The 16,458-nt window shown below is 45.5% G+C and overlaps 1 non-coding gene across 1 annotated transcript; it reads right to left on the bottom strand.

Moving 5' to 3' along the window:
- Window positions 1-16,129: 16,129 nt before the first annotated feature.
- TRNAT-GGU (transfer RNA threonine (anticodon GGU)) lies at window positions 16,130-16,203 on the bottom strand. Its single transcript has one exon. It is a non-coding gene; the product is annotated as a tRNA-Thr (tRNA).
- Between the last annotated feature and the right edge of the window lie 255 nt (window positions 16,204-16,458).

Here is a 16,458-nt window from a genome sequence, read left to right as displayed (position 1 = left end):
TATGTGCTACGAAGCTTTCTCATTTACTTTCGGTAGACATCTGCACTGTCAGCGTGCATACTGTCCAATGCCCGTATAAGTCACGGGAGAAAGGAAGCCCTTACAGTCCCGATGTTCCCAGTAGTCCTCTGTCAAGTCCGCCGTCGTAATAGAAACGGGTCGCGTAGGCCCCGTACTCCTACAACCTGTATTCAGAGGTGGTGTCTTCTTTCCCGCGGCATACAAAGGCAGGTTCTTCGAACCCTGCTACTCTTGCCCATTACTCTATTCATTTAGGCTGTTGCAGTAACCCGTTTCCCTTCGCTTTTGTTCCAGGAAATGTGGGTCTCATTCTTGCCTAGAGTGTCTGTTTACCTGTTGACTGGTGTTCTTTAAGTGGCAACGGCAATAATTTCCTATTGGCGTCGTTTACGCCTTGCTTTTGTTTCTGAGCGGATTATTGCGTTATTGCGTTGCGGCGTATGGCATGAAGTAGTTCGAGGCATAATAAATTAATAAGAAAATAGTTCGGGGCATAATAAATGAATAAGAAAATGAGCCTCTCCCGCACCACTACTGTATCGCGGGTGCGGCGTATGGCACAAAAACAACGGAATGAAAACGCGAGGAACTAGCGATATGATACGAAGGAGACCAGCTTCAGTTTCTTGAATTTAAGGAGGGCAGCCGAACGCGATAAAAAAGAAAGACAACACATTTTTATGGTGACGGTGTACGGAACCGTGTGTTTCGTACTGTATTGTTTTCCCGGTTATAACGAGAGGAGCACACCCCCAAATTAATGGTTGTTATTTATTTCTTTTATTTGTACCTTTAAGGGGACATGGTAGGTCCTATTCTTGCCATGCATTTTAGGCTATGTTCGGGACACTTTTTCTCATGTTCTGCTGGGGTTAGAACATTAACATTGGTGGCACTGTAATCAGCAATGTCAGGTAGTGTTACTGAACTAGGATAATTTCTTTTTAAAGGTTAGTTTTTTTGTTATCTTTTTTTTTACTGGACCCACCAAATTTTAGAGCTATAATCTGAAGTAAATAGCCTGTAAATAAAAATCGTCTGCAATAATATTTACAATCCTAGTTCAGTAGACTATCTGTAATGTTTGCTCACTGTCTGGAAAATTTTATCTCCCTTGCGCCTGTAGTTTCTTAAAAAAAGGGTCAAATGCAGCAAAATTTGGTGTTTTGAGATAATTGGCTTTGAAGTGGAAGAAAGAGCTTTATTGCAATATAGGACTATATAAACAAATTCTCACGCATTTTTTCAATATCCACCAGCCTGGTAGTCCCCTCCATCAACAACACTTCTTTTCTGCGCTATCTGCCTTGTTTTCCGGGCCTCCTTAGTGACCAGTCGTGTAGCCCTCTCTGCAAAGTACAGTCGCCGCCGGTCAGCTTCGCGCAACCATTGGACTGTAAACCGTCCTGGAGAAACTCCGAATGACCTCAGAATCTCGGCTCGAGCAATGCTGCCATCATTGAAAGTTAGCACAGCATCTATTGTCGCTATTATCAGCGTCTTGAGACCAAGAAAGACATTTTTCGGAGCAAAATGCCTCGCGTTGCGAGTAATCCAGCTGCGTCTTAGCATTCGTTTGGCTAAGTCAAGTATGCTAGCTAGGTTTTCACTGTTTATTTATTTATTTAGGACATACTGCAGGCCCAGTGAAGGGCCCTGGCAGGAGGGGCACAATAAACACAATACAAAAAAGCACAAAACAAAAAGTACAAGGCAAGTAAAAAAAAAATCAATGAACGGCCTGTTCAATGGCATCAATGTCAACTGTTGATGATGGTGGCAACTGATTCCACTCGTTAATGGTGCGTTGCCAGATGAGTGACTGCCATTCTGCTAAACGTGACAAAAAATAGGCGCTGAAAATTTTTTTTTATGCGAAGCATACTACTTTAGCTACCACTTCAGCCCTTCACCGTGGTTATGCGCGTCCAAATCACGTGATACATGACGTCACACCACGTGATACATGACGTCACACCACGTGACACGATGACGTCACGACAGTGGAGAAACGGGGGCCCACCTCGCGCCGTCGCTGTGGTTGTGCGCCTCCAAATCACGTGATACATGACGTCACACCACGTGACACGATGACGTCACGACAGTGGAGAAACGGGGGCCCACCTCGCGCCGTCGCTGTGGTTGTGCGCCGCCAAATCACGTGATTCATGACGTCACACCAAGTGACACGATGACGTCACGACAGTGGAGAAACGGGGCCCACCTCGCGCCGTCGCTGTGGTTGTGCGCCTCCAAATTACGCGACACGATGATGCTTCGCATTCTCCAGGCTTAACCAAGTTAAGCCTCAGCCATTTTTTTAGCTTAGGAAAGGTAGAGATCCCGAGCATGTGTCAAAGGGGGCGTGGCTGGATGCTGCCTAGGTTTCGAAAAATGTTGATTTTGAGGTAAATATTTCGCGTGCGCGCAAATGAAAGACTGGGCTATGGTAAGGAAAGAATCGAGATTTTAAATTACACAAAAACAAAAAATCGATTTTTTTCGGAAATTTTGCCTACCCTGTTCCCTAATAAGTCCCCATTGAAGGGGTATTACATGATGGGGTGGAATATTCGGCAGTACATTTCTTCGATGGGTCATTTGAATGACGATGAGTCGGTCTGATCCACTATAGCGTTTGGCAGGTCATTCCAGTCCCTTGCTGTATGAGCGAAAAATGATGGCAGGTGCGCAAAAGTGCGGGCAGCGGGAGGGTAGACGACCTTCCTGTGGTTTGTTCGATTGGAGATTCGATGTGCGGGCTGATAATGGAGTTAGGCAAGGGATGATAATAGAAATTATGAAACAGACACAGTCTGGAAATTTTTCGGCGGTTGGACTAAGGTTGTGAGGTGAGCATTGCGTTTCAGTTCAGTTACACTTACATGATGAGAATAGGCTGAGAAAAATGAAACGAGCTGAGCGATTTTGTACAGATTCGAGAGTAGTAGAAAGGTTATTTGGATGAGGGTCGCAGATCGCGCATGCATATTCGGATTTGGGACGAGTAAGTCTTAAATAAGCAAGGAGTTTCACTGATGGGGCTGCTAGTCTCAGGGTTCGTCGAAAATAACCGAGGACGCTATTTGCCTCGTTAGTATGAAAAGACCAATTTAGATCAGGCGTCAAACAGATGTCTAAATACTTGTAAGCTAGTACTGAAGAGATTTCTGCACTCCCGATTAGATATCTTGAAGATGGTTGTGAATGACGTCGGTGGAATGATAGCAGGATATTTAAGGACATTAGCCATGTATTACACCAGGCTATACGTGCTGTATTACCATGTATTACACGTGCTGAATGTCAGACTGAAGAAGCAAAATGTGAACGCTGTTAGTTATAGGCCGGTAGATAACACAATGATCAGCGAACACGTGAAAGTTAGAACATATGTTAGCAGGCAAATATTTATTATATAAAAGAAAAACAAGGGGGCCCCTGAGGTACCCCAGATGTAACAGAGGAATCAGAAGATGAACATTTATTATCAAAAAGAAATTGCTGTCGAATAGTGAGAAAGCTGCATATCCATTTAAAGACAGGTTTGTTAAGATTGAGACGTAAAAGTTTTAGGAATAGTCGTTTGTGAGGAACTTTGTCAAAAGCTTTTTCAAAATCGAAGAAGAGGGTGTCAATAGGAATGTTAAGGTCAATGCTAGAGCTGAGGTCGTTAATAATAGAGGGCTAATTGTGTTTCGCAAAAAAACCATGCTGGTTAGGGTGGAAAAAGTTCACGGACACTAGAAATTTTATAATTTGAGAGAAAATGATATGTTCCATTACTTTAGAAGTGATACATGTTTGTTATTATCTGAACCATCATTCGAAACCATCGTTGTGGTTCTACAGTGGAACATAATCTGCAGTCTCACCATTGTTACAGGGTGCCGAAGGAGTCTTAATTGAAATTGTTCTAAAGATTTATGAGTCGTTCTGTGAACATGAGTTGTTTTCACGCCGACTACTCTTATTTATGATTATTGCATGCTTCAGAAGAATGGCCTGAGGGGCGAGTTGGTGCGTGATGAAATGAACGGCGGCGCAACAAGGACGCTAACAATAAAGGGGACACCACATGCGCACTTGCCGCCGTTCCCTTCATCATTGCACACTTCTTTCATAATTTCTGTGCCAAGCCTGAGGAAAATATCGCTTTCCCTTTACTCTGCCAGCAATTTACATGCAATGTGGTTGCCAGCTCTGTTGTGAAACCTCATCTCCGGCTTCTCTTCACGCGTTACCGATTTCTGGACGAAACTCTCGAGAAGTTCAATGCCACACTAGGCGAGCAGAGCTATTCACCGATGTCGATTGCTCAAGCAAAAGTTTCATCTCCTTTCACAATTGGAGCCCAGTGAGAGGCGAAGCATAGCTGCCCCGCCGTCAGTATGCCTGTCTGTTCCCGATATGCGTGACGGGTACCTTATTTGCGAGGTTTCTGGCATGGAAATGGGATGCTTTCGTTTCGTGGTCAGGGTGCATGATGTCCGAGGGCAAACACAAGTCTGAGAAGGGCGGGGTCCTCACCGGCATGGTGGAGATCAGTCGAAAGAGCAGAAGAGAAGCGATATGGGAGAGTCAGGCTGAATACCCGTGCGATCGGTGCGCCGCCCTTTCATTCCAACCGCCTATATTGTCGGCACGCACTTTTGTACGCAGCTTTGTAGACTAACCGGGTGTGTCCTGACAGGCAAGTCAGTCTGTTGCCTTTCATGCCCAACTCTGTGGGGAAATCCACCATGGTTCTTGTCTAGAATACTTGAGCAACCGTGCCATATGTTCCGGAGGCAGGTTATTGCGTATTTTTAGATGACTCAGTAACAATGCCTTTTGAGAAAATGGCAGAGAAAAACAACCTGAGAACTGAACCACAACGACTATGATGTGACGAGCTCCTTTCATTTTCAGTGCTTCTTTGTTTTTGTTTGCAGCGGACCAAAATGCTACAGAGCATGGAAGAGATTGACAGTAACCGACGCGTATTCGTGTGTACATGTTAAATAACAAGGATTTAGCTATACCATTAAATACGCTCAGGCAGAGCCCATTTCTGAGCCTAAGGCGTAACCGTTCGTTGTAGGTGAGGATCGCAGATTAAAACTGTGAAGACAATGTAAATAGCAGACAAGCACTGCCAATGGCAAATTTTCTTTCTTGTTGCTTTCTATTCATTTGGGTTTATTTTAAACGTTTTATTTCGCTTCGGAACTGCCTCATGCATTAACGCACAAGAGCCTTTCATGTTTGATAACGAACACGACATTAAACAGCGTAAAGATCGGCCACGGTGACCTCATTTTAATCAAGGTGCAATGCAAAGACACCTATGTAGTCACAGTTGTATTTGACTATAAAGCTTCTAACTGTAGAAATGAATAAGTAGTCTTTCTTAGCGGTATGGTTCGCAACCAAGAGATTGCTTTAGCGCCAGAAAATTTTGTAAATATTAGAGAAGGGTGGATATCTTCCGCCTTTGCTTCCTTTTCTTTGCTTTTTAAGGAGCAGCTATAACACAGAAGCTCAACTACAGGCATAGTGGAACGGAGTCGGACAGCGACACTCATAGTCCTGCCCATTCCTTTCCTGTCTCGCACTGTCATAATCATCATCAGCCTGACTACGCCCTCTGAAGGGCAAAGGCATCTCGCATTTCTCACAAAGCGTGCAGACGAAATCGGCGCCGTCATAGTACACCCAAGCGTGCTCGCACAAAAAGAGACACAAAATCAAGGAATCATCAATCCCAAAGCGTTGAACTCTAAAGAAAATCGTTGCACCGTAATTCTTGAACTGCTGTAGGAGTGCTCTCTGCATCGGATTTTATAATACCGGTTAGAGTGAAGTTATCTGAACACGCCATGGTTGCCAGATTAGTCCGCCCAAGTTTCAATAGGTTTTATGCGGTTTGATGCCCTACATTTCGTCCGCAGAGTACGAGGCTAGATTTCAATAGGCGTTACCGTAATCGCCGAAGGAGTGTGGGGAGGCTGTGCATTGATGTGTTGTCTCTGCAATCTCTTGCCAACAACGTCTAATTACTTCCGTTTTGTGCCAGTCGCGCTCGCTTTGTCAGGGTGTTACAAATGTGGCTGTTGCATGCTCGACGAAGTGCCGATGCGAAAAAAACTTGCAAAGGATGGTCAGCATTGAGGCCGAGAGATACATGACAGCTTTTTAAAATGCATAAGTTCCAAGTAGCGGTAAGATTGGGCCAGGTCGAGATGCCAGGAACATGCGTTTGATAGCAGCATTTTATGAAACACAACCACGGCCTCTTGAAATGGGGCACAGAGCCTAAGGAGGTTTTAAGGCGGAAGCCTTTAATGCCTCATCGTTGTAAGCAGGAGTTGTCGACAGAAAATGTCACGCTTTTCAATTGGTCGAAATGCTCGTGACGTCACAGTGCGCGAATTTCAAATCGGGCCAATTGTACTTTGGCTAGTAACCATGCAACCGATCAAAGGGATCGTATAGTGATGCTCCAACTAAGTTGGACTGAGTTTAGTTAATTGCTTAATTAATCAATCAGCCTAATTAAGATAGAGGAGAATGAAGAGGTCAGAAGAAAGAGGAAAAGAAAGACGCGCGCCGCAGCGACAACAGCGTCCGCGGAAGGAGACGCTGCTGAAAAAAACGAAGCCGCGTTCGCTCCACCACCACGCATTTCCCCACTCAGTTCGACGTTGCTCGTTTCATATACGTTGTGTCGAACATCCTAGACAGTTCCAACAATTGACAGGTGAATGACAGAACACGATGGATAGAAATACAATAATATAAATATAAAATGGCCTAATTAACCTTTCTAGTTAGACCGCATAAATCAATAAAACCGAGAACGAAATTGGTCGAGTTGGGGAATCGAACCAGGGTCTCCGGAGTGCGATACGAGCACGCTAGCCACTCCGTAATGCCAGCTGAATGGTTTGGAATGAACAAAGGCGCGTCTAGCGAATACGGCGTCTTCGTTCACTCCCATTTTCCCCCTTTCCCTTACGGCGAGGTGCAGGTGTCCACCCAGATATGCGAGAGAGATACATTTCCTTTCCTCAAAAAATAAATTTACCGTCCAGCAAGGCGTACAGCCGAATTGGCGATGGCGTTCTGTGGACTCCCTGGCAGCGTTGCAAGACGCTGTCGCGTTCCACTCTTACAGGCGAAGCTTAACATGTTAACCACACATCAGTAACACACGCAGACAGGCAATGGACGCGTCATTCGCTGGCAGCACTTGAATCAAAATTCACAACCACATTCGTGACAGAATGCTGTACTAAGGCTTTCGCCTTGCACCACTTTAGTCGCCAAAGTGACTCCTAATTTTTTTCGATAATCACCATTCCATGCATTGAGGCGACGAACTTCCCCTGTCACTGAAAACGTAACGTTGGTTGCAAAAAAAAATCTAAATAAAAATCGCCCAGAAGTAGCAAGAACCATCCTGCCTGCAACAAAAATGACTTCGGAGAAATGGCTTCCGTTAATTAATGGCTCGCAGGTGATGGCATGGGGAGGCTCCAAGTGTAAGCATCGATGTAAACACAAAACGGCTTTCTTCTTTACCTGAACGTTGCAGGGGATTCAACGGTTTTCATGGAAGAGACAGCCAATCGGGGGACATGAGCGAAGATTGAATTTTCGCCCTTGCACAACCTCTCAGGATGCTGCTTGAAAATGCCAAAGGAGAGTGCACAAAGCCTCACTCATTAGCTTGAATATTTACATGGTTGCTTGAAAAACAAGCACAGCGGAAACTAGGATAAGCTCTCGAAAAATAACGGTGACTGGTGGAGGGGATATATGCACCAGCCGTACGGGCATAATACGGAGTTAAAGGCCTTGAAAGAAACTTTGCTATAAAAGAGGCGTTAATGCGGGTAGCCATTTAGCGAATGTTTACCTTGACGTCGTCTTTGTGTAAGAGAATCGACCTTCGTACTCCCAATAGCTGTGTATTGCCCACAGTGCGGGCGGATAATTACTTCTAAGTAAAGTTACTTAATTTCAGTAGTTATTGCATAATGTTACGAAAGCAATTTAAAGTTCAGTTGTCGTCCTTCATTGCAGGTATTCACTCTATGCTTAAGCCGTTTTTAGTTGTTGAGAAATAGATGACAGATTTGGTTGCTGGGTGCACTTCAAGGCATGTTTTCATAGAGCGCAGAGCTAACAGCGGCCAGGAGTCCAATCTTCTATAAATAATACCGAAGTCGTCAGAACAAATTCGATAATTCTTTCTGCATCTCTTCTCTCAGGTGCCGACAGCACTTAATTTTTATTTATAAATACTGCTGTCTCTGAGGAGAGACATAGCAGGAGTGGGTAAATACATGAGTAAAAACAAATAACATGGGTAGCATAGAAATAGATAACACAGAAGTATTAAAAACAGATCAACGGGTCAAAATGTCAGGCAGCTGAACAACAAACTCTTCAATTGGCAATGAACGAAGTGAGCCGTAAGGCAATATTTTATCTTATTTTGACACGAATATTTACTAAATTATTTAAAGGCACGGCTGATATGGCAACGTTAGTAGCAACGGTCCGAGAACACCAATACGCCATGGATTGTGAAAAAAAGGTCATCTGGAGTAACCTTGCAGCATCGAATATGAGTAAAAGCCTCCAATACTTTGCGGAATTTTGCTTGCAAAACTTAATACTGTATTTTCATTCCTCACCTGTGGCTTCAACAAGCAACCAGTTTTCGTGCATACACAATTTAAGCGCAATTTCGATTACGACTTTCACATGCTTCTCTGTTCTCTGCCGAGGTATGCTCGTCCGTGTCCTGTCTCTCCCACGTTGTCTCTGTTAGCTATGTGACACCAACTAGCCCAAAGCTGTCACACCAACTAGCCCAAAGTTGTCACACCAACTAGCCCAAAGTTCCACACCAACCAGCCAAAAGTTGTCACATCAACTAGCCCAACTAGCCCAGCAGTAGAAGCAGTATTCCTCGATGTCCCTGCGTTGACGTCTGTGGGAAGCCGAGGCCTAAGCGAAGGACAGAAAGGAGGAAACGGAATGGGAGGGAACAGAAAAAATTACGGGCGATCAATTGGATTGAGGCGGAAGAAATGCGATAGCACGCTTCTTTCGCGGGCCAGTGAATTCCATTTCTGATTCTGTGCCAATTCTGACTGCGCAAGATGTGTCACATTCATAGATCGCGGCGAGTCCTCATTTACTGCCGGCACAGTAGTGCAGCGGTTACACCACGCATCACTGTATTGGCAGGTGGATGTTTTAAAAAGAGGCACCGCTGAGGCTTGCGATACCCAGGTTACTCTTCCCGATCAATGCGAGAAGGAATAGCTCCCTCAGGTCTCATTTTTGCACAGATAGTTTTTCAGGAGGCTGCATATTTTGAATGTAGGCCTGCTGTTGTCTTAGTCATTTCCTTCTTCGTCATTTTCATTATTGCTGAGTAATTCATCGTCCGGTGTCTGCCGCCTCTCCATTCCAAGTTAAGAGAGGGAGGGGGAGAGTGGCAGTAGGAGAGGGTGTGATGGACAGGTAGAAGGTGGAGAGAGGCAAAATTGCTCTTAGCTCCAACTAAACTCACTCACTCACTCTCTCACTCACTCACTCTCACTCACTCACTCACTCACTCACTCTCACTCACTCACTCACTCTCACTCACTCACTCTCACTCACTCACTCACTCTCTCACTCACTCTCTCACTCACTCACTCTCACTCACTCACTCTCTCACTCACTCTCTCTCACTCACTCACTCTCACTCACTCACTCTCTCACTCACTCACTCTCACTCACTCACTCTCTCACTCACTCACTCACTCACTCACTCACTCACTCACTCACTCACTCTCACTCACTCTCTCACTCACACTCACTCACTCACTCACACTCACTCACTCACTCTCACTCACTCACTCACTCACTCTCACTCACTCACACTCACTCACTCACTCTCACTCTCACTCACTCACACTCACTCACTCACACTCACTCTCTCACTCACACTCACTCACTCGCTCTCACTCACTCACTCACTCTCACTCACTCACTCACTCGCTCTCACTCACTCACTCACTCACTCCCACACTCACTCACTCACTCACTCACTCTCACACTCACTCTCACACTCACTCTCACACTCTCACTCTCACACTCTCAAACTCTCACTCTCACTCTCACACTCACTCCCTCACTCTCACTCTCACTCACTCTCATTCTCACTCACTCACTCTCACTCACTGTATGATTGAATCGATCCATCAGGCAATGAATCAACGAATGGAACAAATAATTAACCAAGGAGCCAACTTCCAAACATCGGCTGTTCAATTCATAAAACTATCAAACAACCAAACATTCAACTAAACTTTTCAGGACTTTACGTATCTCCTTCAGAATACCAATACTTCGCAATAATCTTTCATTACGCACTCACTCCTTTTTCTTCCAGCCACCAAGCCGCCACGCCAAATCGAAAACGCGACTTAAAGGTCGCGGCCTCGAAAATCTGCATCTCTCGAAAATCTGCATCTCGCATCTTCACCTTCACCATCTGATGAGTCGCGTTCTTATTCAATAGTTTGCGAGGCCGGCCCATACCAATCATCTCTTTCTCACTCTCGGCCGGGTCATTGCGATCATTCTCATTGGGTGCCGCTACATGCGCCGTTGCTTCCTCAGCTCACACCATCCATTCCAAGGCCTGCCACCACCACGTTTTGCTTTGCTCAGTTTTCTCTCCCGCTTCCATGGCATCCCAGCTTCGAACCTCTCCTTCCCCTCAGTACATTTTCATTTTGCTTTCTACACGCGACTGCGGTGATAGTTGCTGCGGCTAAGAGCGGTTTCGAGCGCGTTATTGCTCGCAACGCTCTTCACTCGGGCGAGTCGTACCGATGCCGGAGCTGCTCGTAGAAGGGTACTTCCATTAACTTCGACCCAAGGAGCGAAGTGATGCGGCGTCCACTCCTCAATTGCTTTTCGTATATATAATTTATGCACCGATACTATGCTCTTGTCAAGGAGATGGGATCAAGTCAAGCTGCATAAAATTATCTTTTTCTCCCAACTCCTCATGTGCAACGCATGGAAATAAACCGAAATTCAAATTCAAATAAGCTCGAGTGTGCTAGTCCCGCTGACACCGAGCGCTTATCGGGCCACCCATCCGTCCGCGAACCGAATAGTATTTGAACACTCTCCCTCTATTCCTGCTATTTTTTCATCCTTTATGCTCCCAATACCGCCTCACGAAAAGCATGAAAAATGCATGAGATGCGCCGCCCTGTTTCTTACCCATCTTTACATACCGAAGCTATCGCTCAGTCTCTGACAAATGTTGCGCCGTCCGTTTCCAGAAGAACGCGGCTGCTCTCTTCAGCCGAACTCATCTCGCCTGAGAAGCGCTACTCATGAGATGCTCCCTTTACTATCTCTGCCTTACTCCATTCCTTTCTGTCTCTCTTTCGGGAGAGAGTGTAAAAGCAAATACTGGTTTCGTCAGTCTAGCAATCTTCATAACCCTCGACCGGTTCATTCGGTTTCTGTTGGACCGCCGAACTTCGGGGAACTGGAAACGTTTGTCGTCAAGGCGGCCAGATCTGAACAACGAAGGCTTGTTTAAAAACATATTATATGTGTTTAATTCTCCCGCCTCCTCAAAAGGCGCCAAGAGACTCAGTGTCATTACTCATTTGGCTTAACAGTAGGTCTCAGTGGGGGTTTAATATTTTCTTTTCAAGCACTGATGTCCTGTCTCTGTCTTTTCGTGAACGGTGTCCCGTCTATGTAGTGGAGTTTTAATGCGCAAGCATTACTTGGCTCGTACGTGACGTCCGCAGAAAGTGTGTGCAGAAAGTGTTAACAGAAAGTGTTGACACTTACCCGTGCTTACCCTAGTTACTCAGTCTTAAATCGGCTAAGTTCGGAGGAATATCAGCGCAGCTGCGCGAGAAGTTGTTTGGGAACAGCAACATGGGTCGCACAATTCCTACGGGTGGCTGAAACAGGAAAAGCCACCTGCCAGAGCAGTGGCGCAGTTGTTAAGCGATGGCATGAGGGCTCGCCGCCATCTATAAATGCTAAGTAGAAAATGACCAACTCTGCATATATTGGCATTAATCCACGAAGCTCCCACTAGTGTGCGTTTTGGTGACCAACGCGAACCTCCTTCATCATCATCCTCATTTGCAGGGCAGCCAGGATGTATTGCGTAGATATACTTTCTGTCTTTCCTTTCTTCTGCCTGTCCCTCATTCCATGCTGCGGTGAAGGCTGTGCACCGCCGTAGTTCGTTCATGGCGATCACTCTCGCACCAATTTCACGATCATTAGGTAGTTATGCTGGTCAACAGTTATCTTCCTTCTATTACGTGATTCGTCCCCATTTCGGCAGGCTTAAAACCTTCGCTGTTTCCTTGGCAGGCAAAATTCAACAGTGCATAAAACATGAAGTTGCTCTTTGCGCAAACGACACTAAACAACCTCCCCTAAAGCCTTGTAATAAACCATTTCGTCGTACATAACTGCCGCTTATAGCCTCTGCTTATTTACCTTTGATACCTCTGTGTAGACGATGCATGCCGCTTGAATCACAGGCATAGTCTTCATTTACAATTCACAACAGATAAGTGAGTTTTTTTTTTTCTGCTACTCCGGCTGCTTAGGGGTACAGGCTATTTTTTGTTCTCTGGCAAGACTGAGTGACGGGAAGGCTTAATAGGCAGCTAATCTGACACTGCACCTTATTACCCACGTAATTAAGAATGGCATTGACCTGTCTTCTGTTTTACGCCCTCACCGATGACGCCGGTGGCGATGAATATAGTTTCTACGATCACGTTCTTCGCTCTCTTGGAAGCTGCTTGTTACCACATCCATGGCTTGGGTTGTAAAAACCCTGGAAATGCCGGTCGTTTCGGGGCGTGAATGCCATCACGCGGGCCTGGGTCAGTGCATACGCAAAGCTATCACAGAGGGCTAAGACCGAGCATGAGATTTTGCAGCCTGTTGTCCATGTGTGCCATAACAAGGCCCGGGCAAAGCAGGCATCCTTCGCGTCACTATCACGAGGCTATCATGAGCTAAGCTAAAAAGCGGCCGCTTTGTGACAGTGGCGACAACGCTCGTATCTGAAACTTCTGGCATTAGAAGATGGCTTTGGTGTATAGGGGTTTAAGGTGCGAAAGCTACTCAGGCTATGACGGATGCTGTAGGGATGAAGTGCACAAGCAATTAGTCAAACGAACACAGACGAACACACACAAACAAGAACCCAAACAAATCTATAACTTGTAATTAAGAGCGGAGGACGGGAGAGACAGATGCTTTGGGACACATTGTTGTCATCGCACGGTATTTCTTGTTTTTGCTCAAAGCATTTTGTAAGAATTAAGTTTGCAGAGCCAAAGAATACGAGAGGAGAAATGAGGAGGAGAGCATGTCGCCCTGTTTAGTCTGCTTTAAAGAGGTTCATTGCCCTCCAATTAGGTTGTCGCGATGAGAACAAGTTAGTGACTGATATTTATGTTGCGTAAGTGGAAAGGTGCATTTGGAGTGAAAATTGCCCGAAGTGGAATACAACGCGCAAGGCTCTTCGTTTAATGAAGGTCATTCTCACTCCGAAGCGGCCTTCGTTCAAATGAATTGTCTTTCTCAGAGCCCATTATGCTGCCCGTGCTATCAGAGTGAATGATTAGAATAAATGGATATGTGAAAAGGAGAGGCGCCATTAAAATTATGTTGGTTTCCGAACAGGAACCTTTAATTAAAGCAACGTAAACACGCAAAAAAGCGGCTTGCACCAGCAGAAAAGGTGGCGTCTCGCCGTTGTGCTTTATTGGTCCGCACCCGACCATAAACAAGCTTCCACGCCGCGAAAGTCTCCGGAGTTCGCCGCTGACGCTGAGGCTTGGCCGTTGCTAGCGAGGAACCAAGCTGCTGAAGTGATAAGAGTTGGGGGAGCACACTGCCAAAAGCAAAAAAAAAAAAAAGTAAATGAAACTGTGAAGCGCATACCCCTAACAAATAAAAAAATAAGGAAGGCTTCATCTCCTGCTTTCATGACTGTGTTGGCGACTGCGTTTTCAGAGCATTGACTACCTATCTATGTGGTTAGTCAATTACATGGGAAATGCATCTAAATATCTTATTTTATGGGCAAGTAGTGAAATGTGAGAATATTTCAAAGCGTGCACACCCTTAAGATGGCATTTAGAAGACGTGCTTCTGCTGGGTAAATAAGCGTCAACAAGTCATTACTTTTCTCTCATAGAATATCGGCGATGCATATAATACTTGCACCGCCGTTCAGGTGGCGGCTTTCGTGAATCGTAGGTGGCTCAAAACCTTTTCATCAATTCCCGAGCGGATCTCTGCTCTACTCTCAACTTTTTTTAATGTTTAGGACTGGAAAAACATGCCCCAGTAATAGTTCTGCAGAAATGTTGCTCAGAAGTTTGCTGCTTTTGAAAGGAAAAAAAGTTTCTTCTGAATTTCAAAGCTCAAAAAGTTTCAGCAAGTTAATGTACTTATTTTGTGCTTTGTTCATCATGTTTCTGCTGATGTTATATTATACTGGGCACAAAAGCTCCCATGACGAGTCAACACCGGTAGTAGCACTGAGCGCTAGTATTAGCCAGTGGCTTAGCACTACGCTTGTGGAAGTAAAAGCCTAACTCACGTTCTGCCGTGTTCGGCAATCAAAGGAGGCGGCCGCTGGCAGGCCTGCTATTTATGCGCCCGTATCACTGTGCGCGCGTCCTTGAGACTCTTATCCACAGCAGTGACTTTTTCATGTGTCCACTATACTACAGAGTAGTATTCTAGGGGCCCGTGTACTGTGCGATGTCAGTGCACGTTAAAGAACCCCAGGTGGTCGAAATTTCCGGAGCGCTTCACTACGGTGTCCCTCATCGCCTGAGTCACTTCGGGACATTAGACCTTAATCAACCAATAAACGAAACCATTGTACATAGTTTCATTGTATTTATTTCAGTTTTCAAATAAAACAAATAAATACATAAACAAGCTCTTTAGTATTATTGAGTGAATATAAGAAAGAGTGCTTAGTCATATCGCTTTGATCGCAGGGATTCATCGCGATAAGTATAGTCGCATCGTATTGAACCCGGCGATACAGTGAGAGCAGACGAAAAGAAACTAACGGAGAATTGACAGAGATTACCACTGTGAGCAGAACGCCAAAAGGCCATCCTCTTAGATTCCAAGGGGCACGAACCGATGAAATATGGGCGACTCAAGTGCACGCTTCCCAACAGCACTCACTCAGGGACGTCGCTGTAATCCCTGAAGTGAATAACGACCTGTCAGGAGGAGCTCTTTGCTGTCACATCTAGTTGGCGTTGAGCCGATGGCGACGATCAGGCCATTGTGGGTTTCCGCGTGTCATTGCCCACCCCCATCCCTTCTTCCGCTGTCCGTGCAGAGTACCTGGATTAGGTTCTGTCCTCGCGATGGCTCCGTCTAGTCGAGCGGAGGCCGAATGCAGTAGGCAACACTGATGTATGGATGTAAATTGTAATACTTTCCGAAAAAAAAAAATACTTCTGCTCTCACGATACACTGTCGCTTTTCGTCAACAGTGCGTTTCAGGAACGAGGAATAAATGCCCAACAGAAAAGAGGCTGATGTTAGTTACTTTCTGCTAGGAAATAAATAAGTGCTTGGTACAAAATAAATGCGACTAAGGTACGAGATATGGCACTTTTATGGTGCGAAACCACCACTTCACTAGCAATTCCGAAAAATCGGATGGGTCTCTGAAGACTCAACTTTTCACCTTTGAGATGAAGTGACTTGGATACGGTGTGGCTGAGGGAAGGTCATGTGGCACGAAAGTTTAAAAGGAATTGTTTTGGAGGACACTGTAAGACAATGTCTAGGCAGGATTCATTGTGGATGGTACAGCGCGAAACAGAGGAAAGACAACGTAGAAGACGAAAACCCGATTGACCAAATGTTTAGGGGAATCCCCCAAGGTGGAGTAGATTTGTAATAAGGGAGTAATTACTCATTGGCATCCACCCGAGCGCAGCCATACGGCTACAAAGGAAAGCTATACAGCTTTCTCAGGAACTTCGGAGTTGAAGAAAAATTCGTCCTGGTCCGGGGTTCGAACCCGGGACCACCGCTTCACCAGAGCAGTCGCTCTACCAACTGAGCTAACCGGGACGGCAAGCTTTCCTGTGTAGCCGTAAGGCTGCGCTTGGGTGGACGTCAATGAGTAATTACTCCCTTATTACGAAAACCCGAGCCGTCCCCCACCCCCTTTCTTCATATTTTACCCAACGTTATCAACGAGGAATAAAGATGGCTTGTTTGTACATTGTAGCTGCTTCTTCACACATTCGTCACGAAAAACTTTCGTCATTCACACCGCGATCTCAGGCCGATCTGCCACGCCGGGCATGCCGTAATACCGGTCTG

The sequence above is a fragment of the Amblyomma mixtum genome, chromosome 1, assembly GCF_055824585.1.
Source record: "Amblyomma mixtum isolate Tamu chromosome 1, ASM5582458v1, whole genome shotgun sequence".
Lineage (NCBI taxonomy): Eukaryota > Metazoa > Arthropoda > Arachnida > Ixodida > Ixodidae > Amblyomma > Amblyomma mixtum.
This window is presented reverse-complemented; position numbering and strand designations above follow the sequence as displayed.